General features: G+C 38.2%; 1 pseudogene; it reads left to right on the top strand.

Annotated features, from left to right (window-relative positions):
- Nucleotides 1–14428: 14428 nt before the first annotated feature.
- LOC125094596 (uncharacterized) lies at nucleotides 14429–14523 on the top strand (annotated as a pseudogene).
- Nucleotides 14524–18226: the final 3703 nt, after the last annotated feature.

Here is an 18226-nt window from a genome sequence, read left to right as displayed (position 1 = left end):
TTGCTGCATCCCAAAGATTTTGAACCGTTGTGTTTTCATTTTCATTTGTTTCCATGAATTTTTTCAATTCTTCTCTAATTTCCTGGTTGACCCATTCATTCTTTAGCAGGATGCTCTTTAGTTTCCATGTATTTGAGTTCTTTCCGACTTTCCTCTTGTGACTGAGTTCTAGTTTCAAAGCATTGTGGTCTGAAAACAGGCAGGGAATGATCCCAATATTTTGATACCAGTTGAGACCTGAATTGCGACCCAGGATGTGCTCTATTCTGGAGAATGTTTCATGTGCACCAGAGAAGAATGTGTATTCTGTTGTTTTGGGATGGAATGCTCTGAATATATCTGTGATGTCCATCTGGTCCAGTGTGCCATTTAAAGTCCTTATTTCCTTGTTGATCTTTTGCTTAGAAGACCTGTTCATTTCAGTGAGAGGGGATGTTAAAGTCCCTTACTATTATTGTATTATTGTCGATGTGTTTCTTTGATTTTCTTTTTAATTGGTTTGTATAACTGGCTGCTCCCATGTTAAGGATATAAATATTTACAACTGTTAGAACTTCTTGTTTGATATACCTTTTAAGCATGACATAGTGTCCTTCCTCACCTCTTATTATAGTCTTTGGTTTAAAATCTAATTTGTCTTATATAAGGATTGTCACCCCTGCTTTCTTTTGATGTCCATTAGCATGGTCAATGGTTTCCACCTCCTCATTGTTAATCTAGAGGTGTCTTTGGGTCTAAAATGAATCTTTTGCAGACAGCATATCAATGGATTTTTTTTTTTTTTTTCCAATCTGATACCCTGTGTGTTTTGATTGGGGCATTTAGCCCATTTACATTCAGGGTAGCTATTGAAAGATACAAATTTAGTGCCATTGCATTGCTTGTAAGGTGACTGTTATTTTGTGTTGTCTCTGTTCCTTTCTGATCTATGTTGCTTTTAAGCTCTCTCTTTGCTTAGAGGACCCCTTTCAATATTTTTTGTAGGGCTGGTTTGGTGGTCACAAATTCTTTTAATTTTTGTTTTCCTGGAAACTTTTTATCTTTCCTTCTATTTTCAATGACAGCCTAGCTGAGTATAGTATTCTTGGCTGCATATTTTTCTCACTTAGTGTATTAAATATCTCATGCCAGTCCTTTCTGGCCTGCCAGGTCTCTGTGGATAGGTCTGCTGCCAATCTAATGTTTCTACTGTTGTAGGTTACAGACCCCTTTTCTTGAGCTGCTTTCAGGATTTTCTCTTTGTCTCTGAGAGTTGTAAGTTTTGCTATTAGAGATGAGGTGCTGACCAATTTGATTGATTTTGAGGGAGTTTTATGTGTCTACTGGATTTTGATGCCTGTTTCCTTCCCCCAAATAAGGAAGTTCTCTGCTATAATTGCCCCAATGTACCTCTGCCCCCCTCTCTCTTTCTTCTTCTTCTGGGATCCCAATTATTCTAATACTGTTTCATCTTATGGTATCACTTATCTCTGAAATTCTCCCCACATGATCCAGTATTTGTTTATCTCTCTTTTTCTTAGCTTCTATATTTTCCATCATTTGGTCTTCTTTGTCACTAATTCTCTCTTCTGTCTCATTTATCCTAGCAGTAAGAACCTCCATTTTTTAATTGCACCTCATTAATAGCCTTTTTTATTTCGACTTGGTTAGATTTTATTTCTCCAGAAAGGGATTCTCTAGTATCTTCTATGCTTTTTTCAAGCCCAGCTAGTATCTTCATAATTATCATTCTGTCCCAACATCTTACTAATGTCCATGTTGATTAAGTCCCTGGTAGAGATTTTCAAACGTCTTTGCCTGAGACGGAATTGCACCACCCTTGCCAGAGGCTGGACTAAGTAATCTGCTGGGGGAAAGCCATGAATTCTACATGCTGTGTACCCCTAGCGCTGAAGTTTTGCAGTTCTCATTGACTAGTAAACTTGGTCTTGACTGGATGTTCTTGCTGATCTTCTGGGGGAGGGGCCTGTGCAGAGATTTTCAAAGTCTTTGCCTGAGACAGAATTGCACCACCCTTGCCAGAGGCTGGACTAAGTAATCTGCTAGGGTTTGCTCTCAGTAGCTTTTGTTCCCTAAAGGATTTCCACACAGCTTTAGAGGATGAAATAAAAATGGCGGCCTCCCAATCTCTCACCCTGGAAGAGCCAAGATCTTGGGGCCCCACTCCTCAGTACATCCTCAGAGAAAAGCACTCAATCTTTCCTGTCTCCCTAGTCTCCAGCTGCACTCTGTTCACCTGGCCTGTGACCGAACATTTCTATATCTGGCACATGATCCCATTTGGAATCTCCCAATGCAGTAGACTCCTGCAGTATGATCCCATGCTCCTCATCCTGGGGGAGGAAGGGGAGTCTCCCCAGATCTGCCACTTACAAGGCCCTAGCTGGAAGGGTAGTGGCCTGACTGTGCCACAGTTTATGACAACCCCAAGCTGAGACACCCCCCACCCCCTTGGCTCCATCTTTGCAGCCAGCTTCCCCACTCTAACACCTGGGAGCTCTGCTGCACTCAGGCATCCTCAGTCTTTCTGTGACCCTGAAGGACCTGAGACCACACTGTCCCAGCAAGGGTTCCACCTTCTGCTTAGCCATTGGAGCAACATCCCTCTGTGGAGCAGACTTTGAAAAGTTCTGATTTTGTGCTCTGCTGCCCTCTCCTTTGGCAGTTGCTGGCTGATGGACACTCCCTCCCCCTGTGGTCTATTTTCCCAAATATCACCTCAGATCCACTTCTCCTCATGTCCTACCTTCGAGAAAGTGGTCACTTTTCTGTTCATAGGATTGATGCTATTCTTTTCTTAGATCTCCTTCATAGGTGTTCAGAATGGTTTGATAACTATCTGGCTGAATTCCTGGAACAAGATGAAATTTAGGTCTCCTACTCTGCCAATTTGCTCAATGCCCTCTCTTCATTTTTTTTTTTTAATAGTATATCATTGTTTAGGAAAATTGATTTTTAGTCTTTCTGATCCAAGCTCTATTTAGCACTTATGCTATAGATTGGAACTCTAAACTTAAGTAGATAAAATAAGCCAATTGCATTGTCATTCAGGCTGATTGTGTTAGTTATTAAATTTGACAATAGCATATTTACATTATCACAATATACTTTACTTTAGAATCATGAAAATGATTTGCAAACTATATGAGAGTAGAATAAATTGGGAATAAAATTGCAATGCAAATAGCTTTAAAATGAAAAAAAAAGTGGAACATAAGATAAAATTTTATGTAGCAGAAGATTTATGTAATAGGTACTTGGATTCAAATTGGGTATATCACTTTCAGAGGGTTTTTTTTCTTCTAAAGAGTTTTCCTATTTACATAAAATATTTTTTGACTTGTAAAAATTCCATTTGGTGAATTTTTCATGAATATATTACTTACCCTCTTTATCAGTCTGTATCTGGTCAGGAAAATATTAATATTACAAACAGAAAAATGTAGCCAGGAATTGGATACAAAAGTGTTGGAATGTTGTAAGAGCAAAAGGGAGGAGGTGACATAACTCTGATCTTAGAAACTATACAAAGGTGCTATTGCTTCTAGGATAGAGGAAGGAAAATCAGCCAGATCCCATGATCACTGTGCCACTGAGGTTGCTGTAACTGCTGTCCCTGGAGCCAAATGAAAGAAACCAGGAGGTTCTACTACAACTAACATTGCAAAATCCTAAAGCCTGTAGCTATAGCAATGGATTCAGAGCCCAAGAACACTGTTCTATAGCGGCATCTGAAGCACCTCTTGCCTCCATCAACCCTACATCAAGAACCCGAGTGGAAATCTGGAGTCCATACTGCCATAGAAGAGCCTGTATCTTTGCTGTTATTTCTGCCACTGCCAGAGCTAATATCTAAAAGAGAAAAAAAGAAAAATACCTTTTTCCCTTTCACTTTATCACTTTCCCCTACCTCCCACTGCCGGAACATAAAGGTAGCCAGCTGAGAAGGGTGGCTGGGAATTATAGTTTCCAGACATCTATCCACCATGGCACAGAACAGAGCACAGAATGATGGAGATGGACAAAAAAAACCCAAACAAACAAATAAAAGGACCAGGTAAGTAATGTATACTAATAATATACATTATTAGTATATAACAATATATAATAATAATATAATACTAATAATATACAACTGGTAAATATTTTTTCCAAACACTTGAAAGATATAAAAATTAAAATAATTATTATACTTGTAATATTTATTAACAAACAGTTATTTGACACTTTGAACATTTGCTTTGAACATGATTTAATAGGAAATCTTGACTACATAATACATACAAATAATATGTACTTAGAAAGTCAAATGAAATTCTTGTACCTCGGAGAGATAAGAGGACTTTTTCATCATCTGCAAACACAAATCCCAATCTGCTTTGGCCGTCTCAGCCCATTCTCCCTATGGAGGCAACTGCTGCAATTGCAGGTTCTATTCCGACCAATCACAGTACTTCTCATGCTGACCCCCTGAAGTTAGACTATCAGCTCTGGGTACCTCATTCCTGAACAACTGACTCACATTTGAAGTTTCCATTACCCCTTCAGCTTTGCTCTGTAATAACTCACAGAACTCAGGAAGGTACTATATTTATGATAACAGCTTTATTATAGCAAGAACAAAAAAGATACAAATCATAACCAGCCAAAAGGAGAGGTATATAGTGGGAGGCCTGAGAGGGTTCCAACATAAAGCTTCCAGTGTCATCTTCTTGTGGAACCAGGATGTATCAGTCCCCTAGCATGTCAGTGTATAACAATATGCACAGAATGTTGCCAACGGGGAGACTCCTTCAGGTGTTGGTGTCCAGAGTTTTATTGGGATTCCATTAAGTGAATATGATTGATTGAATCATTGGCTATGTGATTGAACTTTTCAGCCTCTCTCTCCTCCCCGGAGCTCTGGTGGTTTTCATGTGACTCAAAGCCACAACCCTCTAATTACATGCTTGGTCATTCTGGTTGTGGCCAGCCTCCATCTTGAGTTTATCTCATTACCCAAAACTATTTAGGCGATCACCATAAATAACAAACACACTTTTATCATTCTGGGAATTCCAGAGATTTGGAGGTGACCTCTCAGGAACCAGGGGAGAAATGTCAGACAAATTCTTAAATAAACAGAACTAATACATAGGACTGTTTTAAAGCCAGCCTTACCAAGATGGCAGACTCCTTAGAGCTTTTGCCCATGTCAATAAATGAGATCTGAAACTGTTCCTGCTCTCTAAACCTGGCAAATGGAGCCAAATAAGTCTCCTCTCTCAGGGTTACTGGAAAATGACTCTGTATCTCCGTGACTGGAAGCTCTAATATGGACAGACTTCATCTGCATTTTGGAATAAATTTGCCTTTAATTGCTATAGTTAAACTCTGCCCAAAGCTTTCCATTGTCTTACCTATGCCCATCCATTAAAATCGCTTGAACAATGACTAAAGCATGGATTTGGACTAAGAAATTTAATCCTCTCCGGACAATGTGACTTGGGACTATTGGCTTCTTTCTACTCTCCCTGCCATTTCACCATTAAGGACCAAATGGAATATATACCAGTTATGACAAGATAAAGAATTAGATTTCAGACAAGGAGCTTACCATTAATATAAGCCTGCCAGGTGTTTTTAAGAGAAGGAATTAACAAAAATTATTTCCTAATGGTATTGTATTGAAGAGAATCTTTCAAAACAACTTAGAAAGTCATACATACCCCAATGTTCATAGCAGTAATGGCCACAATTGTCAAACTGTGGAAAGAGCCAAGATGTCCTTTAACAGATGAATCGATAAAGATGTGGTCCATATATACAATGGAATATTATGCAGCCATCAGAAAGGATGGATACCCAACTTTTGTTTCAACATGGATGGCCTGGAGGAGGTTATGCTGAATGAAATAAGTCAAGCAGAGAGAGTCAATTATCATATGGTTTCACTTACTTGTGGAGCATAAGGAATAACATGGAGGACATTAGGAGAAGGAAAGGAAAAGTGAATTGAGATAAATCAGAGGTGGGGGATGAATCATGAGAGACTGTGGACTCTGAAAAACAATCTGAGGGTTTTAGAGGGGAAGTGGGTAGGGGGATAGGTAGTGGGTGGTAGGTGGTGGGTATTAAGGAGGGCATGTATTGCATGGAGCACTGGGTGTGGTGCATGAACAATGAATTTTGGAACACTGAAAAAAGAAAATAAATAAATAAGTTTAAAAAAGAGAAAGATCTGATGATTTTCTTTGTTATTTCATTCATTCTTAAGAAAATTGTTAAGCTTTATAAAATGCACAAATGATTGCTTCATTTGTTTTAGTAATCTTTTAACTATATAATCAGGTTGATTATAAGATTATTAAGTTGGCTTAATGTTACTACTGTTTGCGTGGTATCTTAGGAAATATGGTAAGAATGATGAATGTGGAACTGAAAAATAACTCAGGTATTACTGTTCGTGGCTTTGTTCGGATAATTATTGCTTGGATTAATTCAGTGACATTGCAACAGAGAAATCTATGGTAGATTGAATTATTGATGAAAATTGTTTAATTCTCTCTACTCATTATTACACCTACACTTTGAAACAAAGTGTACTTCCCTAAACCTCTGCCATGTGACTGGCTTTGGTCAAAAAAATATTAAGAGATGGGATACAGCAGAGGCCTGAAATGTGCTGGTGCTGGGCCACGCATCCTGCAATTCGGTGGTTACCATGAGAAAAGCTTCCCCGGGGGCCCTGCGTGGCTCAGTTGTCTGCCTTTGGCTGAGGTCATGATTCCAGGGTCCTGGGATTGAGCACCGCATCGGGCTCCCTGTTCCACAGGAAGCCTGCTTCTCCCTCTCTCACTCCTCCTGCTTTTGTTCCCTCTCTTGCTGTGTCTCTCTCTGTCAAGTAAATAAATAAAATCTTAAACCAAAAAAAAAAAAAAAAAAGAAGGAAGGAAAGAAAGAAAGAAAGAAAAGGAAGAAAGAAAGAAAGAAAGAAAGAAAGAAAGAAAGAAAGAAAGAAAGAAGGAAAGAAAGAGGAAAGTTTCCCCTGGATAACTATTACTACTGTAGCATCGACCCCAGAATTATCACACTTGGAAGAGATCTGAACCCACCCGTCAGTGGAGACTAAAGTAGATTCAGACCCATTCCATAGCTCACAGCCAAGACCAGCTGAGCCCAGCCTAGTCAGTCAAGCCCTAGCCGTTCTATTAACATACAAAAGCAAAAGCAAATAAATGATTGGTACTCCTAAACCACTGGATTGTGAAGTGATTTTCTAAGTAGTATTTTGTGGCAATATTAACTAATGCAGAAATTTGTACCCAAGAGTGAGGTGCTGCTTTAACAAATATTTGAAATATGTGTGTCAGTTTTTGGATTGGCTGGTGGAGAACAAAGGAACTTTGAGAAAAGCCTGGGAAAATATTACATAGAGACAGCATGGGTTAAACCTATCACCTATGAGAACCTCAAAAAGAGAAAAGAAATACCTATTGAATTTCCAGCATTGGAGGAAAAAAAGTTTTGAGGCAAAAGTTGAAAATATGGTGATTGTTACTAACTGCATTTGATAAAGTCCTACAGAAAAGAGCTCAGAAAAGAACTTATAGGTAAATAGAAATAAATAATTGTTGTTTTAAGCCACCGTGTTTTAGAAATGTTTGCTATACAACATTTTTGTGGCAAAGCTGACAGATCCAGAAACTAAAATCTGCATTAGTTTTAATCCAACAGCACTGTGGTCTTCTTTCTCTCTATGAATAATCTCTATGCTGGGTGTTATGAGAAAAAGAAGGGAAATTTGGCTTCCAGAATTATTGCTATTTGTGGGTTTTATTTTTAGATGAAGTAACTTGAAATATATTTATTGAAAAGGAAGTTAATACTTTAAAAATACAATAAAAAATCAATGTCAATCAGTATCATTATCAATAAATATCAATAATTTTATAACTACAAGCTGCTTTACATTACCTAGAGATCCTCCTTGACTTACAATGAGGTTATAGTCAGATGAACTTATCGTAAGTTGAAAATAACATTAAGTCAAAAATTCATTTAATATATTTAACCCTCTGAACAGCATAGCTTAGTGGAGCCTACTTTAAATGTGCTCAGAACATTTACATTAGCCTACAGTTGGACAAAATGACGTCACACAAAGCTTACTGTAGAATAAAGTGTGGAATATGTATGTAACTTACGGACTACTGTACTGAAGGTGAAAAAACAGAATGGTTGTGTGGACACAGAATGTTGGACAGCACCTCAGTTCTTTGGCCTTCTGAGAGTGTGGCTGACTGGGAGCTGTGGCTGCCACTACCGGCATCATGAGAGCATTGAGCTACATCTTGCTCGCCCAAGAAAAGATCAAAACTCCAAATCTTCAGTACAACTCCTACTAAAAGCTTACTGCTTTCACACCATTATAAATTCAAAAGTTGTAAGTTAAACAATGATAAACGGGGGGAAGTCTGTTTTTGTTTTTAAGTAGGCCCTAGCATCCTTACCACAAGACATATTTTAAATATTGAAGAGTTGCTAAAAACTGAATAATTCAACAGTTAAATTACATCATACTTACTAGTTTTGCCTATCGTGAAAGAACAATAAATATTCTTGTGTTTATTTTAACTGCTGGTTAAGGCGTCTCTGACCAAATTAAGACATCCCAGAGTTGAACTGAACCAATATGGTAGTGTGATTAATTTGGTTTAAATCACTACTGGAGTCCTAATTCTATGAAGAGACCTCATAAATTCTAGCACAGTACAAGCCAGCAAGGTTGCAGTGCCAGGGTTAATGTTTGTGCCTGTGTCCTGGCTCAGTACATTATCCCCAAATGAAGACCAACCTAAAAGCAGTCCAAACATGAGATGGGCTGCCAGAGTCGATTTCCAGCGTTATAGCAACTTGTACGTATTTATTCACCTCAGTTGTCTGATTGAGAAAGAGTATCTAGATCTATAAAGGGCAAGTACCTGGCACACAATGGTCCCATAAAATTGTCATAAAATGAGAGTATGAACATGATTATTATGTGGCCAAGAAGTTCACCATCTGACAGAGACAGCAACAAAGGCCACACCTTGTATTTATTTAGGGAAATTTTGTGCACAATCTCATTTTTTTTTTTTACCCTCCCACCCTCTGGTAACCCAACCCTCCAGAAAGAAAAATAAAATTGAAATATGGGCACAAATCAGACCAGGAGAGGAATATCCTTGCTGTTACTAGGAACCCACATAAAACTTTCAAATTTCAATTGTGTCAAGCGTTCCAAGTTTAATATAAATATTTTAAAAGTATTTTCTCACTGTATACATTTAAACATATCCAGGAGACTCACCCAGTAAAACTAAATGATTTCTTGTCCCTCTGTGAGCTGTCCACTGAGTCACAAACCTCATAAGCTTCATGATCCTCACAACAGGGAGACTTTACCACATGCCACAGATTACATTTTTTCTTTCTTTCTTTTATAGCTGGAAAAAAAATTCTGTTTCCATTTCTTAACTTGCAATTTTATTCCCTATGCCAAACCAGACCTTTGGCTGTCCTTTCCCGAAAAATATAAGTTTTCCTAGTATCAAGGACTTTTAACTTTTCCAGAAGAAGAGGTTTGTTATTTTTATGTAGTTTTTGGTTTTGTTTGCTGAAAAATTAGATATATGGAGACACACTATTTTTAAAGGCTCGCTTTAATTTGTTGGATAATGACCAACCTAAAATATGCACAGTTAATCCGGCATATGAAAACTCAGTAGACATTTCTAGATCAAAGACATCAGGCATTAGTAAGAGTAAACTGAACGAACTCTTGGAGTAAGATTTGCTTCTCTATGATTCTCTTTTGACAAAAATCCCTTGTTAATTCCCTCCAGATCAATCAAAATATTAAGGCCAAGGTTATTTGCATCCATCACATGCAGTGAGACCCACCGGCGTCAGGGTGATGAAATTCTGGGTTTCAATTGCCCAGGAAGTTCACAAGCAGTAACAAGCTGTCAGCGTATTTCCCACAGACGGGGCAGAGCATGACTGAGTGTTTAACCAGTGCCCAAACATCACAGTGCACCTCTTCTACTTAAGAATGGAATCGTCAGCTCCTAAATTTTGGGTATTCTCAAGCAGTTAGCACAATTTACTGTCTGAAAACCATCACATCACTGCTACTTTTTTCTTTTCTTTTCTTAAGATTTATTTATTTGTTTTAAGGATAGAGAGAGAGACTGAGCAGGGGGAAGGACAGCAGGAGAGTGAGAAGCCTCAAGCAGATCCTCCACTGAGCGTGGAGGCAGATGCAGGGCTCTATCCCAAGACCCTGAGATCATGACCTGAGCTGAAATCAAGAGTCGGCTGCTCAACCAACTGAGCCACAAGGCGCCCCATGTCACCACTATTTTTAGAGCCAATTGCTTCATGAATGTTAAGGTAAAGGATAATTTTGTACATCTAACCATAATTGGCAGACAGGGACAATGTGTTCCATGTGTATTTTGTCATTGACTCAAGAGAAAAGAGTAAAAGGAGGAAGGGAAACCACTGCTCGCTTTTTTGGCATACAGTAACGGCTGTTCTGTAAAAAAGTAGATGAATCCAGAAAGCATGCATTCACTTATTAGGAGAATCTGATGTCATCCCATTAAGAGAAACTGTTCAGGTTTCTACGGTATTTTACTTCTGCAAGCCACAGCATTATTTCCATCAGCTGTTAATGCTGCTACTAAAATTAGGTCCAGGAACTCCACAGTTGAAGTGACTTAAGTGGGTTTGGAAATGGCATTTGTTCATACTCTCTTTATAAGGTTATGGTTTGGGTAAGGATGGTATGTTGAAGGAGCTCATTTGTGGGATTTATTTCTACAAAAGTAGCTGTAGCCAAGTTCAAGGGGTATGATGCCTATTTGAGATTTCTCAATTCTATTTCAGTGGGTTGGAATGCCCTGATCCAGTTTGGCTCAGAGATAATATTTCCTCTGGACTGGAGTTGTAAAGAAAGCAATTTAAAATGCATAAACACAGTGCCTGAGCCATGCCGTATATCCACTACCCAGCAGGGCACTCACACTAAGCACTGCCTCACTCCCTAACTGCTCAGCCGAAGTCCTAGCTCCCTTCCCAACTGTTAATATTCATGCAAATTTGTACCAGTGGGGTCAAGCGGAATAAGAAGCATCATATTGGAACATCATAGCATAACTTGAAATTTCTAAGACCAAATTTCTCCCAGAATATGCACTACAAAATGAAGAATCAGAAATTTTTATTTTTTCTTAATTTTTGGTGTAGTAAAAGAAATATATATTTATATATGTAATTAGATGTTAGGAAGCCTGAGTTTTAGTTTGGCTCAGACACCAAATAATTAAGTAATTCAACCAATACATGTGAGTACTCACTGTGTGATGATCATATTAGTAGATGCTGAATCTAGAGGGAATTCCTGGTTCTTGCTCTTCCAAACTCTGCAGTGCAGTGGCAGAAGCTAAAGGAGTATTTCATTTTGGCAGGTAAGAACATTCTCAGTCTGTAGGTCCTATCGGTAAAGCAGAATAGTTAAAGCAGCTATTATTTTAGCTGTGATTTTATGATTTGATGTAAAAAATATGTCTCACAAGTCGAACATTCTCACAACGAACCATGTATCAGGCAGCATGACTGTACTTTACATGCATGCTGTCTCAGTGCCCACAAGGACACCATGAGGCAAGGCACTAATACAGACATGTTACATGCCTGGCCCAAGGTCCCGTAGCTGTGGGACCCAGTGGCAGACCCAGAATCGGGACGTCAGTCTGTCAGCCTCCAAAGGCCATGCTCTTACAACCGACGTAAGCCACTTCAAAACAGGAGTAAACTAAGACCGTCCATCAGAGACATGATTAAGATGGAAATATAGCCTACGAGATAAAAAGTCATGATGCATTTTCAGGATGGACCTGATGTGTTGAAGGGAAGATTGAGAGGAATCATTTCTAGACCACATCTGTTTAGAGATTAAGTACAGATATGTACTGTTATATTCCATAATTTATAGTTTTCTTATGAAATAATAATCAAGAGAAGAACGTGAGCTGGAATGTGGTGGTTGGGAATCGTAAAACGTGTTTTTGTCTGCATACATTTATTGCTGGTTGGCTGAAATGGAAACCACATGACAGTCCATAGAGGCCCCAGCGGGGTGTCCTGGAAATAGACTGGCCCGGGAGCCCGACTCCTGCCAATGACTCTGTATGGAACTGGGAACTCATTTCCTTGAACCAGGATTCAGGGCTTCTATCTGAAAAATGAGGACAATGGATCTAGTCCAGTTTTTAGCTTTTTGCGACTGTTTCCAAAGGAATTAAGCTCTGTGATATAGTCTGAACTTGGAAGTAGAAAGCACAATATCCACTAAATATATATATTGATTAGACTTTGGTTTTTGCTTTCTTATTTAGAAATAATTTTCCTGTCTGCAGCCCTCACTGGAACACACACACACACACATACACACACACACACACACACACACCCCTTCTCTCTCTCTCTCTCTTTCTCTCTCTCTCTCTTTTTAAAAAGATTTTATTTCTTTATTTATTTGACAGAGAGGGGGAGATCACAGTAGGTGGAGAGGCAGGCAGAGAGAGAGGAGGAAGCAGGCTCCCTGTTGAACAGAGAGCCTGATGCAGGGCTGAATCCCAGGACCCTGGGATCCTGACCTGAGCTGAAGGCAGAGGCTTAACCCACTGAGCCACCCAGGGGCCCCTCACTCTTTCTCTCTCTTACCTGCCTAATTTCCAATCATTCTTTCAGGTCTCAACAGAGAAATCCCTCTGTCAGGGAAGCTTTCACTGTCTCTCAAAGTCTTATTTAAGTGTTCTCCTGACTCTATAAAAGAGCCCCGTGCTTCCTCTGTCACAGAGACATTGTGAGGGTTGGATTTGATAATACATGTAGAGTGCTCGATTCATGCTCAGCTCATAAAAATACTCAGTAACTAGTAGCTAACATAATCATCACCATCATCCTTATGCTTATCAAGCTTATGACACTACGTTTTATTGGTCTCTTTGAATCTCTGTGTCCTCTAGTAGGTGTTAGATTTAGCAGGGACCGTAACGCTCTGACTTACTGTTGGCATCACCAGCAGCTTAGCACAATGAATGACAAGAGTAGGTAAATATGTCTTAATTAATGTTAAATAACACATAGCAGTTTACATAAGGAGACTTTCATTTATGCAACAAAGTTAAGCCTATAAACACTTATATTCTAGTGGAATAGACTGAAAACTGTAGTTGAAAATAATTATGTTATGAGGGTTATAATTAAGTTATAAACTAAATTTTATAGAGATATAGAAAAAAAGTAATTGATCTTTCCTGGGAGGTGAAGCATACAACATTTGTGCTGAGCCTTGTAGAACCAGAGTGGTTTCACCAAGCAGTAGAGGTGTGAGAGAAGGGTTATGTCACACGGGGGAAAAATGGTATAAATAAAAACACAAGGTGGGAAACTTCAGAATGTGTTCCTACTACTGACTTACTAGATGTTGGAAGAGTGCACTGGGGGTCAGAGAGAGGTTTATTGGAGAATTAAGGGAGAGGACAATGGGGAGATAGTTTAGACTTTTAAATGTCTTAAATGTCATGATATTATATCATGATGTGGAGCTTTCTTTTCTTTTCTTAAATTATGTTACGTTAGTCACCATACAGTACATCATTAGTTTTTGATGTAGTGTTCCAGGGTTCATTGTTTTTATAACACCCAGTGCTCCACGCAATCCGTGCCATCCTTAATACCCATCACCAGGCTCACCCATCCCCCACCCCCCCATCCCCCTGCCTTCTAAAACCCTCAGTTTGTTTCTCAGAGTCCACAGTCTCTCATGGTTCGTCTCCCCCTCCAATTTCCCCCCTTCATTTTTCCCTTCCTTCTCCCAATGTCCTCCATGTTATTCCTTATGTTCCACAAATATGTGAAACTATATGATAGTTGACCTTCTCTGCTTGACTTACTTCACTCAGCATAATCTCCGGCAGTCCCATCCATGCTGATGCAAAAGTGGGAGCTTTAGAAACACTTTTCCTCATCTCTTAGTCACCGCTCAACACCATGTAATCTGTATCTCGACTTTTATGAAAAAGCTAGGTAAGCATTCACCACAGCTATTCACTTGGGATTATATTTTGACTTTCTGTTTAATATTTCCTCTTTTCCAGCCTAAACCCCCATTTTTGGAATACCTCTCAAATTTAGATAATTATGCCCACTCTCTGCTGCTGAGTTCAAGTCATTAAAATATTATCTACCTGATCTCTTATTTGGAATAGATCATTCAGATCACCTCCAGTTACTTCTGAAACATTAAACACTTATCTGATCCATTAACTTTCTACTCTAAATTTTAATTTAATCTACCAGAACCACTATTTGTTTTTAAAATAATGTCTTCTGTGCTCACTTTGGCCGTGCATAAAGTTGGAACAATACAGAGAATATTAGCCCCTGCACAAAAATAACATGCAAATTCATGAAGCATTAAAATAATAATAATAATAATAATAATAAAATTTTGTAAGAAGAAAATATTGTAGCAATGTTCTACATGCTAAAAGATTCTACATTTCTCTTTTACACTACTCTATTGAGAGCTTGATCAGTGAGGTCATAATCAGCAGCTAAATTATCGCGAATCTGGTAAATAAAATCAATCTGCTAGAAAAGACACACTTTAAGAGCCTGTGTGGCTCAGTCAGTTGAGCACTCGACTTTTGATTTTTGGCTCAGGTCATGAACTCAGGGTCTTGAGATCCAGCCCTGCATTAGATTCTGTACTCGGTGAGGATTCTGCTTGTTCCTCTCCCTCTGTGCCACCTCCTTTCTCAAATAAATAAAAAAAGTATTTTAAAATTTAAGTGAACAATACTTTATATAACAAATATTCTCACAAATGTAGCTTGGCATCAAAAGAATTTCTAATCTCCAGATTATAAATCAATATTCTTTTAATCTATTTATACATTTTTTTTCATTATTATTGAAAGGTCTTTTTTTAGAGAAGTGAGTAAAAATTCACTTCCTGTTAAGATTCAAAATAAATATTGATTATTTAATAAAGGTGACAAAATCATTATTTTCCAATTCTATTATTCCATCAATATCTACCAGTAAGAATTCTTCTCAAAGAACTTTCCATTATTAACCAGCACTATTTAGTTAGCTTTAATTTCATTTCATGAAGGAAAAGCAGGTCAATTTTTATTTTTAGTTTTTTGCTTTTGAATAACGTAGTTAATGAGTTGAGTTTTGTTGGTTCTCTCTTTTACATTATGAACTTATGGACTTCTACATAACAAAGTTTTTCTTAATAAATTATATTCAGTATTCTTTTTGATGCTTAAATTTTACTATCTTTGATTGTTGAGATCCTCTTCATTTTGGCTACTGTGGTCTTTTGAGGTAATTCATTTTCTTTATAGCTTGCATTTTGGCCTCTCCCAGATTTTAGGTTCATCTTATATAACTTGGCTTAGACTTAGACACAGCCATTATCCTGATACTTTTATGGAAATAAATAAATACAGATCATAATCCAGATAATAGATATGCTCATTGCTACTATTACTGCTTTTCAGTGGTCAAAACCAGGAAATGAGGTGGTGGTAGCTGTTATTTTTGTTAATTCATGCAGATATTTCCAATTCAAATTGAATTACATGATTTTTGTTTACTTCTTTATTTTCGTACCTCTCTTTTCCCCCTCTTACAATAATTTTTGTGTGTGTGTGTGTGTGTGCTAACACATTAATGAAATTGCTTTCTTAGCCCCGATTGTCTACAAAACGGAACTGGAGGCAGATTACCTATTAAGGGTTTATTTACTGGAAGATGCAAACCCAAACACAGGACATGTGGAATGAGGTTAAAGGGAATTGAGGCAGAGGAAGAAGCCTAGTCATGTAAGAAACCTTCTAATCAGGCTTTCAGAAACCACTAGCCTTAGAATAGTCCTCAGTGGGGGAAAAGGAAGTGAGAAGAATTTATTTTCAAGTTCCTTCCTGACTCCTGGCACACTGGTCAAACTTGTCTCAAGAGTTGTTGATGGTCCTACACTTTCGCATATGTTGCCTGGAATTACTCAGGGAGCCTAAGGACACCGAATTCCATACTCTAGTACACCACATATCATCTGAGTACACAAAGTTAGAGGAGCTAGAACTCTGGCCTGGTCAGGTCAGGAGCCGATGCAGCCCCAGCCATGGCAGACATGATGAAGCCCAAACCCTCATTCAGGAGTCCAAAACAACAGGGCAGTATTCAGATAGGAGGCATGGTAGCCGCAGCTGGGACTCTCTCCTTAGCAAGCAGGCAGGTGCCAAAGAGTCCACAATGGTAGAACTCTAAATGTTTTCACATTAAAGCTGAATTTAAATCTTTTTTTTTTTTAAAGATTTTATTTATTTATTTGACAGAGAGAGATCACAAGTAGACAGAGAGGCAGGCAGAGAGAGAGAGAGGGAAGCAGGCTCCCTGACGAGCAGAGAGCCCGATGCGGGCCTCGATCCCAGGACCCTGAGATCATGACCTGAGCTGAAGGCAGCGGCTTAACCCACTGAGCCACCCAGGCGCCCAAAGCTGAATTTAAATCTTTAAGCCAAATTATATAGTTTCATTTTAAAAAAATGAATGTAAAAAAATAAAAATAAATAAATTAAAATTAAAATATGAATGGAAGATAAATATAATCATGTTATTTATCTTATTTTTACAGTTATTTTTAAGTTATTTTTAACAGTTATATGTGGAATTTCATAAGTTGAGTCCCATACAGTTTTTTTTTTATATAGATTTTATTTATCTATTCGACAGACAGAGATCACAAGCAGGCAGAGAGGCAGGCAGAGAGAGAGAGAGGAGGAAACGGGCTCGCTGCTGAGCACAGAGCCCAATGTAGGGCTCGATCCCAGGAACCTGAGATCATGACCTGAGCCGAAAGCAGAGGCTTAACCTACTGAGCCACCCAGGCGCCCCTAGTTTTTTTGCTTCATCCTAACACACACACACACACACACACACACACACTAAAATTAATGGTATCAATAATATTTCTAATAATTAGATTAATGAATAAAATGTAAGACTTTTTTGAAGCTCAGTTTTTAATATATTGCATCAAGGATTTACAGTAAAAATACTGGGTATAAAAGTCAACTACAATAAGTATTTTCTTTGTGTGTTTATCTTGCTAACTTGATATATAATTGGCTCATTCATTTCAGTTTGATTCAGTGTTTTAAGATTAGATATATTTCTCTCTTTTTTTTTTTAAGATTTTATTTATTTATTTGACAGAAAGAGACACAGCAGAGAGGGAACACAAGCAGGGGGAGTGGGAGAGGGAGAGGTAGGCTCCCTGCTCAGCAGGAGCCTCCCAGTGTGAGGCTTGATCCCAGGACCCTGAGATCATGACCTGAGTGGAAGGCAGACACTTAACGACTGAGCCACCCAGGCACCCCTAGATATATTTTTCCATTTCAAAGTAACTTATTTTTGGAGTATGAAAATTACATATGTTCCCAAGGTGAGAATTATATAAGAAGACATATTTAGAGAAGTCCAAGTTAACTGTCTTCTTTATGCTATACTTTTTCCCATTTAATTAACCATTTTTATAACATTGAGTTATCCTTCCTAAGTTTCTTTTTACAAATATATATCTATATTTATATTTCACTATCACTTATACAAAATATAATTTACTTTAAAAAATTCTTTTGCCTTTTGATTTTTTTAAATTTAATATATCCAGTCATTTCAGGTCAGTGTATACAAAACTTCCTCATTCCTTTCAGTGTCTGCATAATATTTTCAACTTAATTTTAAAGAAGACTAGACCAAGAGGTACTGCATTTCCTTACTTTTTATTCTCCAGTGCCAGTACAATTTTGGGCATCCCGATTTGACTCATGGATAATTAAAGAAATGCTATAGGGAGTATTTCGGTGTTAAAACTAGAATGTTTGCAAATACTTCCTCCTTTTCTCAGGTCATTTTATTAGAACACCTAATACCTCTAGAACACCTAATATCTTGCTATGGACTGAATGTTGATGTCCCCCTAAGTTCATATATTGAATTCCTAACCCTCGATGTGATGGCATTGGAAGGTGGGGCCATTGGGAGGTAATTAGATTCTCTGGAGGTCATGAAGGTAGGATCCTCATGATGGGATTAGTATCCTCATAACAGAAGG

The sequence above is a fragment of the Lutra lutra genome, chromosome 2 (assembly GCF_902655055.1).
Source record: "Lutra lutra chromosome 2, mLutLut1.2, whole genome shotgun sequence".
NCBI lineage: Eukaryota > Metazoa > Chordata > Mammalia > Carnivora > Mustelidae > Lutra > Lutra lutra.
Note: the sequence above shows the minus strand (reverse complement) of the source record. Positions and strands in the feature narration are given on the sequence as shown.